Below are 18,992 nucleotides of genomic sequence, written 5' to 3' on the forward strand. Positions count from 1 at the left end.
GTACAGATGTTTTTAGAGCTACTTATAGGGACTTGTAAATTTCCAGTTATTCTAAGATGATATGATATAAGGAGAGATTTTTATTACTCTTCTCTCCTATGATCAAATTTGTGGGTAACTTTTCTTCCATTGAACTTTGAGAAGGGTCCCAGTTCTACTCTGGCTGCCATCTCTAGTGTGATAATACACTTCATTACTCTGGGTCTGCCACCTACGACTGTAAGCAAGATCCGAATATGGACAAAGAAAAAGAGTCCTGTCCCAGTGCTAGCAGAGTGATCCCTAACTAGCAGTGCTAGCAGTGTTCCTCCTGACCAGCTGTTTGATACTTTTATCTTCATCTGTGGATTGAGAGCCCTGGAAGCATCTACTGATGGTATTAAATTAATAACTCCTAAGGTCTGTTCTTGATCTGTTGGGGTTGGGGCTTTGATGGCACAGCCTGTCCTCTGTGCTTCACCCTCACTCTGGTGGAAGAGACTTTTTTTGCTGACCTTCTAAGATATCTTTGGTATCCATGCACTGAGAAGTCTAGAAATCACCACTGCTGCCACTGATTCAGTCACCCCAAAATCTCTTCCTAGTTGTGCTGACCTACCCTGAGCTGTATTGTACTTCTCTTTCATCCTGGTGCAATAGATTTTCTTCCTCAACTTCTAAGTTGTCTTGGACTGGAAATTTTTTTTCATTCCCTCTCTTTTGTGGTTTGTGGCATTCTAGGATTAATTTAAAGTCATTATATAAAGGTATTTGGAGGAGTTTGAGGGAGAAATAAGGTGAATCCTTGCTTTTAATCTGCAATCTTGACTCTGCCATAAGAAATACCCTTGTAATTACCAATGGAATTGGTTTATTTTATAATCCTATATATTTTATTTTACATATTCAAAAACATTAGTCAGAAACATCGGACAAGAGATCCAAAATTTTTACGAGCTAAAGAATCTCTGCTTTAGGAACCCAATCTGTTTTTAGTCAATTATTTTTACTCCTGCCTAAAGATCACAAGGAAAAAAAATGTTGAAGAAAGATCCTTTTCTATCCTGAAAAGGAATATAAATTAATGATAATATTAACATCTGGGTTCAGAGCAATGATGCCTTACTATATTAAAATCTAAGTAAATTGTACTTTTGATAAAGTTTTTAACTTAGGAAAGTAAATGGTAAAATCGTAAAATCGTAAAAATAATATAGAATATTTGTCAAATCTGATGAATGATGAAATCAATTGTAAGAAAACTGAAATTTGCATGTCAAAAATGAGTTGACTTACTAACACAGAATTAGACATCCTTGCATTGATTAAAAGAGCAATATAATATTCTCAATGAGATAGAGAAAACATTTTTAAGTAATCTCATGGAGGAGGAAATAATGATAACATATTAATGTGTATGAGGAGGCAAAATAGGAAAAAGTATAGGAACTGAAAATTGTGTTGCATCCTTTGCAAAAATATAGTAGTTCAATAAAAGTGTATGTTTTGTGACAATTATAATGTGTTTCCTTTTATACACAATGAGTTTGAGATGTTTAGAAAATACTGAGTATGAAATAGGCATTTGGATATATAGGAATGATCCTCAGGTATAAGATGAAGTTTGGATATCTTCAGCAACTGATCACTGGCCTAGAAATGATTGTTAAATCCAAGGGATCTCATGAAATCATGGAGATGTAAAGATTAAAAAAAAGACATGGTTTTAGCTTCCAACATTTTAGTATATATTTATTATAATTGAGAGAGGAGAGAGAGAGAGAGAGAAAGAGAGAGAGAGAGAGAGAGAGAGAGAGAGAGAGATATCAGGATTAAATAGGTAGAAAAATGAAGACTAATTTAAGAAAATGGAAACCTGAAGTACTTAAGAAAAGAACGGTTGATAGTGCCAAATGCAGCACAGAATCAAAAAAAGTTAATAATTCTTTGTAACTTTGGAGAAAATATTTTCAGTTAAATAGTGTAAGAAGAATAATTGGATGAGAGATGAGGAAAAAAAGATGATAGAGATTAGAGAGGGGATAAAATAAAGGAAACATAAAATTCATGATGTTGGCAAAAAGAAGGGCTACCTCATTATTAGAAACTGTTGGAAAAATTTTAGATAATAATAAATTATGTTGCTCTAAAGAGAAGGAATTATCTTGAATTATCTCTTTCAACGAAGAGGCTAAATGTTCATTAAAGAAGGTGAAGTAAGTTAGCAGTGTACAAGGTTTGAGTAGAGAAAAGATTTGAAATACTTTCTGTGGCAACTAGGATAGGGAATTATGCAGGAATAAAATGATTGTCTACTGGGTTTATGATAGACAATACAAATTTAGCTCGATTATGAATTCCTTCAACAGATATTGTTCCCCATTAAAAAAAAATAAATTTCCCATCTCCATGATCTTGCCTAGGCTTCTCATGCCTGTAATATATTCCCTTCTTATATCTACCTCTTAGAATTTTTAGTTTGGTCAAAGATCACCTCATGACCTTAATTGAGGTCATTCCTTGCCACCTTAACAGAGATTGCCTCATCCTGCAAGCTAATTACTTTTTATTTACTTCAAAAATAATTTTAATTTGTTCCCAATTTTTTTTCATGGGCACAAACAGTTTCAAGTTTTCTCTCTATGCCCACAAAATGTAGTATATAATAGTTACTTAATACAGGATAATTAATTGATTGATCGAATAACCGATTTGAGAGAGAAGGGGGTTCTTTCCTCAATGAATTTTGCCTTTGCTTTATCATGAATATTTTCAGCTTAATATTATCTAAATGTGGGGCATAATAGTTGAGCTAATGCCCACAAATACTGAACAATGATTCTTTTATTAATAAATTCAGGGATTTTTTCCATGGTTTAATGACTCCTTTGACAATTTTTTTTCAGTTATTGTAATGTACAATCCTCCATCCATCACAGGAATGTGAAACTATATATGGAGAATATTACATAAACTATAACATGACTGTTTTCTACAAAAATTTTACTTTCTGGGTATTAGAGAACTGAGAGATAAAGTCTGTCTCTGTCTCTGTCTGTCTGTTCATCTGTCTGTCCCTCGCTCTCTCTCTCTCTCTCTCTCTCTCTCTCTCTCTCTCTCTCTCTCTCTCTCTCTCTCTCTATATATATATATATATATATATATATATATACAAATGTACAGATCACTTCACTATACTCTCAAAATTGAACAAGAAAATATGAGCAATTATTGATCTATACTGTATGTATTCTCATCCCTATAATTTTTTTATGAGAATATAAGTACCTTGGAGATGAGCTTTTTAGAGTGAAAGGGAAAGGAGGGAAAGTGGAGTGGCTTTATTTCACTGACAAATGTCATAAAATTTAATATACAAATTATGGCTAATCATTGTTTATTAGCAATATTAAGTATCTAGAGTATGACAAGTAGAATAATGAAGATTCTTGAATTAATAAAATTTGAGAATAGAGTGAAAGAATTGGTAATTTTTTGACAAGAAAAACATAACTATATTACCAAATTGAAAGGGATGGTATAGAAGAGGGCTGTCCAAATGAAAGAAGTTGGAAAAATGTGTAAAACAAAGAGGCAAATTTAAGCTTTATGTTAAGAACTCTGAAAAGGGTCCAAAAGTGGAAAGGAATATCTAGAGAAATCACAATTTCTCCTTCTTAAGATTCTTCAAGGAAAACTAGGATTCCACTTATATTAGAAATTCTTTTGGGTTTTTTTTGAGTATGATTTATATTGAATGACTAATAAGGAAACTCCTAAATCTAAAATTCTTTTATGCTGATTTGATTGATATAGTCACATAATGAGGGGATTCTTTCCTTTAGATTCACTCATTTTATTAGTCATTCAGTGTCAATGTTACCATTTTGGCATAATACCCAGTTTTTAATCTCAAAGGAATCCAATTTAGTTATGGAGTTAAAAGGGCCTGTTCCATGTTAGGTTAGGGTTCAGTCCACTGGAGAAGTCATAGAATTTCTGGGAGGTGAAATATAACCCAGTCATGGTCAATAGGTACCTGGTTTACTTTGAGGCATTCCATGAGGAGAGGCAGTGATGCAACTGGCAGACTGAGAAAATTGGGTAGTATAATTCTGTGCAGTATAACTGTTCACCTGGTACTGCTGAAGAGGATGAGAAGGCAGTTGTTGAGGCTGCCCAGAAAGTCAAAGAGTTGTGAGTTGGTCACTTGGTTACTGAGCATTTCCTTGGATTTGTTGAGGAGGTTGGGTTCCAACCTGAATACTGCATGCCTTATTGTTGTGGAGGCTGAGCCTGTAGCTGTTGAGTACCATAACTGGCTTTTTGTTGGTACTGTTGAAACAACTGCCCTTCAATCTGACCTACCTATGTATGAGCCTATGGTTTCTTTTCCTCCTGTAGTTTCTTCAAGAGTATTGGATGATACTGCAATCTGATCATCTTTCAATCAAAATTCTGAAATAATATTTTTACTAATCTCATCTTGATTTTTTCATGGATCAAAAGCAGACATACTTGCTACTATAATACAGGTAGATTATTTGCCCGAAGAATCAGAAACAGTGGTGTTTTCCTCTCTACTATCCATAGTATCATTTTCAGGAAGACTGGTAGAAGGTCCAGGTTCAAGAGGAGGTTCTAAATAATTCAACAGATGATTCACTTGTTTCAAAGTTTTATCAGTTTTCTGAGGAGATATTTCACAGGACTTGATTTTAAGAGGCCTTGGCTGCCCATTAACGAACAATATTCTACCATACTGAATTGCAAAGAAAAGATCAGAGTTATCAAAAGTTGTTATAAGGTCTGCATCTTTATACTTTATGGTAACTTCATCATTACTCACAGGTTTTCCCTGGAAAACTTTTTGGATCATCAGCACTAATTCTTCATTATGAATGGATATCCTCTGAATATCTTGGATTTTAATGATTAACTGGTACAATGGTACATTCATAATGGACTCTAAGATGTTCTACAAAACATAATCATTAGGGCCACAGTTAACAGCCAACCCTACAACCTGTCATTTTTTTCTTCTGGTCCAATGAGGCCATTCTTGATGAAAATGTGCAAAGCAGATCACATGTTTTGATTCATAAACTAACAAATAGATTTTGAAATTAAATCATGTATATTGCTTGAAGATTATGAAGAAAAAGCTATAAAAGTATATAGTACTAAGGACTATTTTTGAATATTATTTTAATTATTTTTTCAATTACATACAAAGATAGTTTTTAACATACATCTTTTTGTAAGTTTTGAATCTCATATATTTCTACTTCTGCCTCATGCTTTCCTCTCTACTTCTCAAGACAGCAAGTAATCTGATACAGGTTATACATACACAATCATGTTCAACACATTCCGTATTAGTCATATTGTGAAAGAATCATAAATATAGGGAAAATGAGAAAAAATCAAACAAGTTTTAAAATTTGAAAATAGTATGTTTTGGTTTGCATTCAGAATCCATAGTGTTGCTTTTGCTTTTTTTTCCCTAGGATATGCATGGCATTTTCCATCACAAGGTTGTTAGAATTATACTTGATAAATGAACAGGTGAAATGGGCAAAACTTTCATAGTTGATCCTTACACAGTGTTGCTGTTGATAAGTCACTTCACATAGCATGAGATCATGCAAGTGCAAGTCTTTCCAGGCTTTTCTAAAGTTCTCATGCTTATGACTTTTTAATAGAACAGTAGTACTTCATAATATTTACATATCATAGCTTGTTCAGTCATTCCTCAATGAATGGGCATTCCTCCAATTTCCAATTCTTTGCCATGACAAAAAGAGCTGCCATAAATATTTTAGTATGTGTGAGTCTTCTACTATTTTTTATAAGAATTTTAGGATACAGATCTAATAGTGACATTGCTAAATCAAAAGACTAGGCACAGTTTTATTTTACTATGGACATAGTTTCAAATTACATACCGGAATGGTTAGATCAGTTCATAACTCTACCAACACTGCGTGAGTGTCCCAATTTTCCCACATTCCCTCCAACATTGATAATTTTCCTACTTTTTATCATTTTAGTCAATCTAATATGTATGAAGAGATACCTCAGAATTGTTTTAATTTTTATTTCTCTAGTCAATAATGAATTAGATCATTTTGTATATGTCTATAGATAGCTTACTTTATTCATATTTAAAGTCATATCCTTTGATCATTTTTCAGCTGGGGAATGATTTGTAGTCTTACAAATTTGAATCAGTTCTCTCTATGTTTTAGAAATTAGTTCTTTATCCAAAACAATAGTTATCAAAATTGTTTCCCAGTCTTCTGCATTCCTTTGAACCATGATTACATGGGTTGTATTTGTGCAAAATCTTTTTAATTTAATGTAATCAAAATGATCCATTTTGCATTTTATAGCATTCTCTATCTCTAGTTTGTTCATAAACTCCTCCCCTTTCCATAGGTCTGACAGATGAACTATTTCTTGTTTCCTTTATTGGCTTATGGTAGCACCCTTGATATCTAAATCCATTTTTACCATATCTTAGTCAAACCTGAGACCTTGGTCTATGCCTAGTTTCTGTCCTACTATTTTATAGTTTTCCAAGAAGTTTTATGTTAAATAGCAAGTTCTTATCCCAGAAGCAGAATAAGTAGATGAGTCATTTAGTACTATTTCTTTTGTACCTAGCATTCCACTACTCCAAAACTATTTCTTAGCCGGTAACAAACAATTTTGATGACTGCCAAATTAAAACATAAGGTAAATCTGGTATTGTTGCATCACCTGGCTTTGCCTTTTTTTCCAACTATTCCCTTGATATTTTTGACCCTTTGTTCCTCCAGATGAATTTTTTTACCATTTTTCCTAGCTCTAAAAAATAAAATTTTTGGTAGTTCTATTCAATGAAATTGAATAAGTAATATAATTTAGGTAAAAAAAAAAATCTCAGCCTTCCTGACATTTGTCCAATTGTTTAGTTCTGACTTTAGGTGTATGAAAACCATTTTGTAATTTTGTTCATATAGCTCCTGGTTTTGCCTTGGGAGGAAGACTCCCAAGAATTTGATGATGTCTACAGTTAATTTAATTGGAAAGTATCTTTCTATCTTTTGTTGTTAGACTTACTTGGTATTGTGTAGAAATACTGATGATTTATGTAGGTTTATTTGATATCCTGCAATTTTGCTAAAGTTGTGAATTTTTTCAAGTAGTTTTTTAAAATTTTCCTCTAAGTATACTATCACAAAAAGATTTTCTTTCCTTGACATTCCTCATGTTATGATGAAGTTTGGCCTATTTGGTGTTAAGTATATCACAGAGTCAAAGTTGACTACTACATGTGGTTGCCACTTTGAAATTAATGGAAATAAGGAGCGGCTAGGTGGTGCAGTGCATAGGATATTGACCTTGGAGTCAGGAGTATCTGAGTTCAAATCTACCCTCAGACACTTAATAATTACCTAGCCTTGTGGTCTTAGGCAAGCCACTTAACCCCACTGCCTTGCAAAAAAAAAAAAAAAAAAAAAACAACTAAAAAACTAAAAAAAAAAAAGAAATTAATGGAAATGCCTCAAAGCATGTTTCATTTCCAATTTATCCATTGGATACTTCTGTGAACATTTCTAAAATTCAATGCATGGGAAAATCACTTGTGCAAAGGTATGGATATGGGCAAATGAATGATGCAAATGAATGGTACAAGAGTTCTTTAAATAAAAATATTGAGCTAAGTAAAAAGTACACAAATAAAAAAAGATACACCTATTAATTGTTTACTTGTTGTACCTTAATCAGTCATCACTTTGTTGAACCTCATTGTTATAATTCACAGAGCACACCATCTGAAGAGCTAAAGGCCTGATTTCCTGCCTTTTTAAACCATTGAGATAAAATTTTAAAAACCTTCATTTTCCACTTTAAAATATTTTATGTTATTCAAACTAAAATATCCAGAGATAATTTGAAATTCTTATTTTTATTTCTAATTATCTTATCAAACATTTTAAGAGAAAAATATCCACAAACTCTTTAGTTTCTTAAATTACTACTGAAATATTATGTATAAAATGCATCATTTGTCATGAATTTCTATTATTCAACTTTCAGCATATATCTGGTCTTAGTTTTACAAAAACCACTATTTTCCCCTTGAATTTGATTTTGTTTAAGTAAGGCAATCAGAGACACTTTTAACTTTAATTCTTATAAGGTCATTCAAATTGAGTCAGATTATTACAATGGAATTTATGGATCATTCAATATGTGCTCCAAAATTTAGAGGTCATATAATACTATTCTGAAAGCATTGTTCATTGTAAAATAAAACATAGTAACTATTCAACTGAGGACTGAATTAAGCTAAAGTTGTCATTTTTTATTAAATTGCTCATTTTATTTAACAGTTCATTCCTGAAATAGACAACTTCCTTAGGATTTGCTTTCTGTATATACTGGTTATTATCCAACCTAACTAGCTGATGTTTAACATTAAGTGGCTCTCAATGGCATGTATATCACAGATGAATATCATCAAATGATACAGTTGTGATACTTCCTATGTAGGGTTTGGTATTAGTATATTCCCACCTTCATTTTCATTCATTTGTCTTGTATTTCATCCTCTCAGACTCAAGTCAAAAATTAAATCGCTACTCCTATTCATGCCAAGAGCCTAGTAGAATAAAGTTATAGCAGTATTTCCACAGAACATAAAATCTGCAAAACATAAGAATTATCTTATTTGATACTATGTTAGAAAAATAGATAGATAGATGACAGATAAATAAATAGAGATTTACAGTACCTGTAAATTGTAAAGCTACTATATGCAAGTCACTATTCTCATAAAGCACATTTTGACTTGACTCTCAAATTATATCTTGTACCAGCTATGGATTCCACATAAGTCAAAATTATGAGGAGGTAAAATTTGCTTTCCTTCATTATAGTTATTTGAAATTGATGATACCACTACTTATATCCCACAAAAGTGATGAGTTTTTAAATTGATACTGCTGATGCTAATTGATGGTGATTAAAGAAATTACATAATTCAGTGAGTATGTGTGAGTTTATTAGGTCCTATGGCACAAAAACTTGTTTTGTAATAAAGCTATTTCTTACCCTCCATTCTAATATTTTGGTGTGTACTAAAATGGGCTATGGTTTCAAAAACTAGATTGAGAAATAAAAATCTACATATCATATTACAGATAGTTGTATATTTCCAAAAATATGTTCTTATATATTTTAAGCAAGAGGTGGTATGGGGATTAACTAAGAAAAATAAAAATTAAATTTATTGACATATAAATCATATAAGCTCTTATATTTTGATCAAAAAACTTTTAAAACAGTATATCCTTTTGTTGCAAAAGCTTATTCTATATGATAGCATTTAGGGCACAAGATTTCAAAATGTAAACTTATCATAGTTGATATTTAAGATAACTTTGAAGAATCATACATTTTTTCAAGTCTTGCTTTAATCATATATACTGATCAACCAAGAAATATTAACTTGATCTGTTTCTCACTTGGATCAGACTGTTTTTTCTTAGTCTGCCTAAAGGCACTCTGTTTCCAAGGACTCACTACATTGTTGCTAGACAAAATAATGAGCTTTAACACTTGCTTGCAATTTCTCAACTTAAACTGTCCACCAACTTCATCCTCCACAATAGTTGGTATTACAGGCATGTACCACTATGCCCAGGAAAATTTCTTCTTCATAGTAATGATTATCAACTACTTTTGCATTTTTAAAATTCTCTTCTTCATATTCTTTCTCCTTCAAAAAAATCTATCCTTGATGAGAACTGTTGACAAACTTTCCAGCTACCAGTTCTGTCTCAAGTTCTTTTCCCTGCTGAGGATTAATTATAACTTTTGGCCAAAATAGTATGTCACTAATTGTCAAATTGGACCAAACTTTTCTCTGAATTTATATATGACTTTTTCATTTCTTTATTGACCTCACTGATCTCTGATTTATATGAGGTTTGAATTGTCCCTACCATTAGAAGATTCAGTATCTTCAACAATCACTGAAATATGTTTTTTGGGGAATTACCCCTTTTAAATACCTTTACAAATGAAGACAGCAAATGAAAGCAAGAAAATACTTCTATATAATATAGCATATATAGAGAGAGATATACATATATGAGTATATACTCAGACATATATATTTCATTAATGTTTAGTGTTTTTTTAACAAGATCCTATCACAGATGTTACTGCAGATTCTCTTTTACTTTGTATAACAATACAATGTGTTATTATGATATTTTAACAATCAGTTGATATAGTAAATTAAGAAAGTACCAACGACATGACAAAGATATTCAAAGTTCAGTGATTTCTTGACCTAGCAAATATATTGCATAACCGTAACAACTCTTTATGTGAAAAAATATGGTGACAAATAGATCTTAAGATACAAAAAGAATTGTTTAATGGACTAAGATTTTATCTTGCCTTTTCAAAATGTTACCAAGTATACAAGGTTTTTATTAAGATATAAAGAACTGGAGAATCCTATCTTGAAATATATATGCCTCATTTTTTCTCTCCTTTAAGAAAAAATGACATTTGGAAATTGAATTAATTCTACTAGTAACTATAGTCCCTTCCTTTCAGGTGAAATAGTACAAATTAAGTTACATGCATATCAGTGCCAGTAACTTACATGAAATATTTTGATTCTGGTGATTAGCTAAAAAAATCCTCAACAGACTTCTGAAGTGCAGAAGCTTATTGAAAATATTTTTGTTATCAATTTAAATTTTTACCTAGTAGCATAATGTCTTATTGTTTATTGAATATACACTTAGAACTTTTTTGAAACAAGGATTAGACAGTAATTGACAATCAAATAAAGGAAGTAATTGCAAGATAATAGATTCTGATCTAAATAGGGTCAAATCACCTGTGCCAAAAGGATAAAAAAACAAGGCTTGCTGAGAAGTCTTGCAAACATGATTACTAAATTATTTTGGAGAGATGAAAGAATATGTTATTGATAAGCAATGATTCAGAATTTTAAAAAGAGAAAGAGAAGAAATTCTATAGGTTGGAGGCAAGTGTTCTTGAAGTCAATACATAACCAAAATCTAAATTATGCATATACTATATACATATACTTAGAATGGGAAGTCATCATGGATTCCTTAAATAAATTTGGTGGCAGAATAATTGTCTTTCCTTTTTTGGACAGAGTTGGTAGAATAAGGATATAGTAAAGCAATATTTGAGAAATAAATTTAATCTTCTTTGATAGTTTAGATACTAGAGGGAAAGTTATTAATGAGACAGTAGTGAATTTAGGCATATTAAGGAATAGTCAAATGACTCAAAAATAGTGGTTTGGCATCAACCTGAAAGGAGATTTCTAGGGGTATGGAGAGGAATTCTATTCCTATCTCTGTAAAAATCAACATCAATGATCTATACAAATAATAAAACCATAGTAGCAACACTCTATGTAAACATTTGCAGTCTTGTTAGAAAAGTCCTGAGATAGTTTAAATTGTCTAAAACTTATTATATTCATTTTACTGTTGAGAGAAATCATGTGCCAATGGATTGAATAAATTACATAGGGTTGCATAACTAGACGGTGACTAAGTGTGACAGAGCCATCTCTTGAATCCAAGTATTCTGCCTTCAAATCCAGTGGAGTTCCAAGACAATATGACATAATGGACAGAATGCTTAAAATGAATTCCGGAATACCTGCTCTCAAATTCTCAGAAAGTCATTCAGACATTCTATCTCTGTCTGTCTGTCTGTCTGTCTGTCTGTCTGTCTCTCTCTCTCTGTGTCTTTTTGTCTGTCTCTCTCTCTGTCTCTCTCTCTGTCTCTCTCTCTCCCCATCCCCCTCACTACACAGGAAGATGGAAATTCAGAACTTTTAATATCTATAATAATTTAAATTAACAACCAAACAACTATTTATTAAATGCATATTATGGACAATCTACTAGGCAGCAAAGTTGCAACTACAAAGAATAAAACAACTCTTGTTTACAAGATTATATTTTAGGACAATCTCTATGTCCTTTAGTTTCCCTGCAATATGCTTAGCTTATGTTAGTTGAGTACAATGAAATGTTATGACTAATTCTTTTAGAACATCCTTGTAAGTTAGTTATCTTTGGAAACTAAATACTGTTCTCTGTGGGCCAGGCAATGATTAAGATGAGTGTGTGGGGAAAAGAAGAGAAAGAGATTAACATATCTTTGGTAATTGTTTTATGCCAGGCTATCCCCAGTTTGCTTAGCTGTGCCACCCTGCTATTCCTCTCATCAAGTTTCTTCAGTGTCCCATAGGGACACAAGTTCTTTGGAGCAGAAATCCTGCTGTTGTTCTACCTCTTAGATACTACCTCTGTCTCTAAGCATTTTTCATGGATTGCAAAAATAGTAATGAGTGTGGAGAAAGACCAACATGGTGGCTCTTCACATCCTTTTATTTTCATATGTGGCATAATTCCTTGATTCACCTTGCTTCCATGGTTCTAACACCATGGGGAAGGAAATACATTGACTTCTAAAACTCTCTATATATGGACATAAACTCTCAGAATGAACTTTCTTGCTGAGTTTTTATTTCTTTGAAGTAAAAAATCTCATTGTTTCCATTTATTTCAACTGACATTGTTTTAGTCCATAGGTGGGAATTTTAAGTAGGATTTTCAAAAGTTTGCATATGACAGAGAAAAATGGGGTAATTTTTAGTGCTATCCCCTCATTGTTTCTCTACTCATCATGTCAAGGAATTTGAAAAAGTAACCTGAGAATTTATCTACTGCCTTCTATGGGAATTGGACTTCTGTAACAAATTCATTATCTAGATACAAATGGTATACTCACAAATGGTTTTCTTGTTCCAATTCATTAATTATGTTGATGTCATGCTACTGTTGGTCAAGAGATAAAGAGAAAATAAAATGACCTAGCACATTAAATAGACAAACTTCTTAACCTTCAATAGAGATCACACATCAGAAGAGTTAGTGGACTGCCTTTTGATAAAGACTCTCCAAGTCCAGCTTTGAATGAAACACTAACATTAATTGATTCATATGATGGCAAATAGATCTTAAATATGTTAGCATATTGTTCCATATAAAATTACCATCATAGTTTGGCCTTATTAAGTATTATTTAATGAATATATGCATATTAATAATACTGTATCCTAGAAATATTCATAATTTTAGTGGGAAGCAAGATGGTACAATGGATAGAGCAAAGGCCCCAGAGTCAGGAAGACCTAAGTCTAAATTTGACCTCAGACATTTACTAATTACCTGACTGTGTGACTTCGGGCAAGTTACTTAACCTCATTGCCTTACAAAAACAAACAAACAAAAAAGAACTATTCATAATTTTAAAGATATTTCCATGTAGGCTATCTCTAGAAGCAATAATATCATTATTATTGTCTAGTGGTACAAATTTTCAGTTATCTGCTTTAGGATAATGATAGTGAAAAATAGGGATATTACAACTTGCCAAGAGACAATGTAATAATGTAGGCAGTGACAGGAGAGCTGGATCTGAAGTCTGAGGATATGGGTTTTAATTCTGGCTCTTTTATGTGGGTAATATTTCATAGGTCACGTAATCTCACTGAGCCTTAGTTTTTTAATCCATTTAAAGCTGGGGTTGAATTAGATGATTTCAAAGGTGGTGTGTACATGACCCTATGATGAATGACCTTTTTGCACTGGGCTATATATTCCCTGTATTTCACCTAATCTTATAGTCTTGAAAGACTGACCAATGAAAATAACCAAAAATATTAAAATTTATAAAAATGAGTAAATACGTTATTTGACTAATTATGTTATTATTGTTGTGACAAAGACCTTAGGTTTTTAAATGACCCTGCCCATTTTATATAATAATTCAAGTTCTTCTAGTACCTTCTGCAGACTATATTATTCAATCCTACTGCCACACAATAGGCATTATAAAAAGGAAGTGAGAAATGTAACAAATTTTGAATAAAATTACAGACTAATTCATACATTATTCCCTAATAGGGATATTAATTCCCATAAGCCATGAGGGCATCACTTAGTGCATTGCATTGGAGTATATTTCATAAACAGTACTCTGATGAGTTGATAAGGTTAATTTTTTTTTCAGAAAGGGTTTATTTATTTGGAGGGATTAGTCAACACACTGACAGTCTAAGTATCAGGTATACTAACAAATGACTAAGGGACGCGATTTCACCTATACAACCCTTCCTCTATTCAGTGAATTCCTGCAGCTTGTCCCTGAGACCCTGAAGTCGAGCCCACAATTCAAACTCTCAATACATCTTCTTCTTACAGGGTTAAGCTGTCCTTTTCCCCAGCATGGAGGTGGTGGACCATATGTTTCTCTGTTCAGCCTCTATTGGGAAGTCAAGCTCCCACTGTCTCATGGAAGATTGTATCACCAGGATACCAAACAATTTCATAAAACAAGATCGCAGAAGTGAGGCAAAAAAAGCAAAGGATTTGAAGAAAAAGGAAAAGATAATAAAGAAGAACTTAATTTTTGAATTTAGAATGTCTGATTAGAAATAAAAACATATTGTTAACAAATAGTGTTTTGGATCTTAAAATGAAGCATATGAAAACACAGCCCTATAATATGCCTCTGAAAACTTCAAGGATGATTTGATTCCGAGAATTCAGTTATTGGGTGAATTCTGTTTAATTCACAGGTACTATGCATTACAAAGTATGTTTGGAAATCGGTTGTTTAGATTCCCAGGAAATCCCATAAAATTTCACCCAATACAATGTATAATTGAACATTATATATCTGTATTTTAAAATATTAGGAATAATCAGTAATATTAGTAGTAACAACTATGCAAACTTAAAACAATTAAATAAAATAATTTCAAATGTGTTTTGAAATATTTTTACTTCTGAAAAGCAAAATATGAAAATTTTTGTAGAAATCTGAGACACAGGAGAATTTTATGCATATTTTAAAGAAGACTTATGAACACTAAAAGTGGTCTAAAATTTTGTAGCCCTTTAGTATGTCTCTCTGTTTTTATTCTATTCAATTTCCCTTGAAATATATGCCATCTTTATTTAGGTGGGTATTTTGCAACTGAAAAAGAAGGCAAAGAGCAAAGAGATTTTTACTGTACTAGTGTACAAAAGAGAAAGAAAGGATAAAGGAGTATAAAAATAACATATGGGTTTATATAATAAAGATATTGTTTGACATGAATTGTGAGTGAAGAAAAAGAAAGCTGAAAATGAGGAAATATGACATATATCAAAAGGGATGGAGATGAAGGAAAAATTGGTCTTGAAAATACAATTAGTCCAAGATTGGTTAATTCCTTCATTAAATGATGGCATAGATAGAAAGATGTGCAAACCTTTTGCACATTGGGATATTTTCCAGTTAAATGAATCGAAAATTTAGGTTTGAAACATTCTTAGAGTTCATTCAATTCAATTGCCTCTTAAAATTGATGATTACTGAGTATAATTTAAGGAATTTCTATGTAGAAATATAATTGTTCTCATTTATGTGCTTGAATATTTACAAAGGGTTCTCCTGACATTGAGTAAAAACAAGACAATGAGATAAAGCAATATCTTATCACTTTCTCCATTTTACAGAAAAATTAAAATTTGAAACTAAAAGAGTTTAAATTATTTGTTTCAAGTAAGATAGCTGACATGGTTCTCATTCGGGATCTGACCCAGAGTTAATTTTTTATTTTTTTCAACTTTCTTTTAGAACTAAATTCATATGTAGCTATTGTATTTATATTAACATTATATACTATACAATATCTTCCTTTAGTCTTCCAAATGATAGTGGTTAAATGATGCAGAAGGATTGCAGAAGAGACACTGGAGAAAAGAGGTTCATTATTAGATCACAGTAAAGATATGATTTTCAATTGTATTTAAAGAATTCCAGTTAACTTTCTTGCTCATAAGTATATATGAACTTATCTCTTTTTTGGAAATATATATTTTGCAATGTCTCATTAGGAGGAAGTGGTAGGTTCAAGAATATTCATTATCTTCAAATTCTTTAAGTGATTCTTTATTACTTCTTCATACTTCATACTACATTATAAAGTAGTAAGAAGACTGAACATTTTTTTTTTCACAAGGGATATCGTTCTAGTTATATTATCTTGTTCCCAAGTCTGGTTATATATATGCCCATTCCATGAATTCTCTCTAAAGTCTTGGGCACATATAATTAGTGTCATGTCAATTAGCACTCGATTCTATGTGAATTTTTAATTTTTTTCTATTTCCTGTTTGTATAATCTCCTCAAATGAGAAGACATAAAAACATGGACTATCTGTTAAACCACTTTTTAATTTCTCATTGTATCTATTCCTGAGCATGCTTATAATCACTGCTAAACTCATATGAATAGAACTAGAAATTCTTTGATGTATGGAAGAATGGAAGTGGAATGATCTATTTAAATATATTTATTAAATGGTCAGTAGGTACCAGTAATTGTTATGTTGTGGAGACACAAAGACAAAGAAAATATAAATTATTCTCTGGTCTCAAGTAGTTTCTATTCATGCCTAAGTATATGAAAATCAGCAGTTGTACCTCAAACTAATCTAATATGTTACCATTAATACCAAATGGCTAGACTTTGGGATAATCCAAGTCTGTTAATCAGTGATAGGTTTCAACCTTGACCTTTGCTATAACTAAATTTGTAGCTAAATATAATTTCAGATCAACAGTGTAATATATATATATATATAATATATGATACAAATTATAGATATAAAATAAGAAAAATTATAAAAAGAGCAAAAACAAAAAGTCTATACAAGAATCAGTTCGCTTTAGGTTTTGGGGGATTTTTTGTTTTTTTTTTAGGTATTAGCAAGGCAAATGGGGTTAAGTGGCTTGCCCAAGGCCACACAGCTAGGTAACTATTAAATGTCTGAATCTGGATTTGAACTCAGGTACTCCTGACTCCAGGGCCAGTGTTCTATCCAATGCACCACCTAGCTGCTCCTAGGTTTTTTTTTAAATAATTGTTCTGTTCATTTGAATTCAGGACCATTTATATTGGACTTCCAAAACTTACTTAGACATGTTTGTTCCAGCTAACTTCCCTGGACTCAATTCCCCACCTACATGACCTTTCTCATCTCAGAAATAATCTCTTATCTGTCTAGCCTTTATAGCTTCTGACAACCCTCTCCTGGATAACTTGCCTTTCAGCTTTAACCCCACTTGATGAGCCCTATCCTTTTGCCACCTATAACCTGACATGGCAGATACTGAGAAAACTCAGTTAGAAAAATATTTCATTGGTAATCACATCCTATTTCATTCTGGAATCTCACATATCTATATTGTTAAGAATAAATATATTTTATAGTAATTATTTTATGTCCTATTCATCAATCTCATGTTTTCAGCAAAAATAAATGAAATGCTCTCCACAATAAACAACAAAATAATGACTGACCAACATAGCTATTAAAAGAAATAATGCTGAGTGATATGCCTAAAGGAATGATTTTAGAAAAGAAAATAAATACACTGATGACCCAAAAGTGTAATTAAATACAAGTCTTACTACGTTGGAAGGCACTGCTTCTATAATAAAATATAGAAGGATTATATAATATCAACAGAAGTTAGAACTATGAAGATGATGAAAGGTGATTTACAAATATACTCTCCTTTATAGAATCAAAATTAACCAAACAATGGGAAAATAAACATATATGCATATATATATATATATATATATATATATATATATACATTCTCATAAAAAGGGAATATGGTCAAATTAAAATGATAGCATCATAGTGAGCTGGAAAATGCATTGTAAGAAGAGTCAGGAAATGTGGGTTATTATTATTGTTCTTTCATTAACAAACTATGTGCCTTAAAAATTTACTTTTGCTCATCTCTAAGCTATCTTTTAATCCTGAAAAAAAACAGTTGTTTCCTTCTACCCTAATAGTATTGATAATTAATAATAATCATGATAATGATCATTTCACACCATAAGAAAACCATGAAGATCAAAGATTGCATAATAAACTTTGCTTTTGTATGTGGACCATGATATTACATTCACTGATTAAAATGGAATTATTTCAAATAGAGACAACCAAAGAGTTAGAGACTTTCTTTATAATTGCTAAGAGTTTCCTGTTCTCATTGTTCTCATTGACCTAAGAATCTCTCTAACAGTATCTCAGGTCCTCCCCCTACCCTGCCAAAGGTTGCATTAATTCATTGACTCATTCATCTTTTTGTCAGGAAGGTATTTGCAGAGTTGAGCAGTATAGAACTATGAGTGACAGGTTAGCTGTCCTACTGTCAAAATTTGTTACCCATTTTACCAAATTGAGAATAGCCCATCATGAGACATGTTGGTTTTAACTTACTGATGACAGACTATCACCAAAAAAAAAAAAAAATCACTGTATTGATGATGAGACCATGAACATACAGGTTTGGATATGCCATGTTATCATCAATTTGGTTGCCAAAAAAATCATATATTGTCACTTTGCCTGGGATAGCTGGAGCATCATAGTGCCTCACTGATATGGGAGAAAAACCAGATCCAAATACTATTCCTTTTGAATCAGGCCATGGAGTGATTATGGTTCTGCAAAAAGGTAGTAAGAAGGATGCCTTTGCACAGCACTCCCCTCAGTATAATCAGCATAATGTGCAGGTCATGGTCTTCAATCAAGGACAACAATCATCATCAATTGTAATCATCAGTTACCCTCCCCTCAAAGATCCTTTAACCTGATTAAGTTTATAAGAGGAAAAAAAATGTTTTTTGACTGCATAAGAAAAAAAAATTTCCAGTCACTTCCAAGTTTCCCTGTAATAATCCCAGTTAAAATAAAGAGCCAGGGCAAGCCTTTATATGGAAATATGCAGGAAACTGTTTGTTAAACCTTTGGCATGATTGCTGGTGGAGTTGTGAACTGATCCAACCTTTCTGGAGAAGAATATGAATC

At 31.9% G+C, this 18,992-nt stretch overlaps 1 pseudogene; it reads right to left on the bottom strand.

Moving 5' to 3' along the window:
- Positions 1-4,185: 4,185 nt before the first annotated feature.
- Positions 4,186-4,939, bottom strand: LOC141492172 (protein TFG pseudogene; annotated as a pseudogene).
- Between the last annotated feature and the right edge of the window lie 14,053 nt (positions 4,940-18,992).

Source organism: Macrotis lagotis, chromosome 6 (assembly GCF_037893015.1).
Source record: "Macrotis lagotis isolate mMagLag1 chromosome 6, bilby.v1.9.chrom.fasta, whole genome shotgun sequence".
NCBI lineage: Eukaryota > Metazoa > Chordata > Mammalia > Peramelemorphia > Peramelidae > Macrotis > Macrotis lagotis.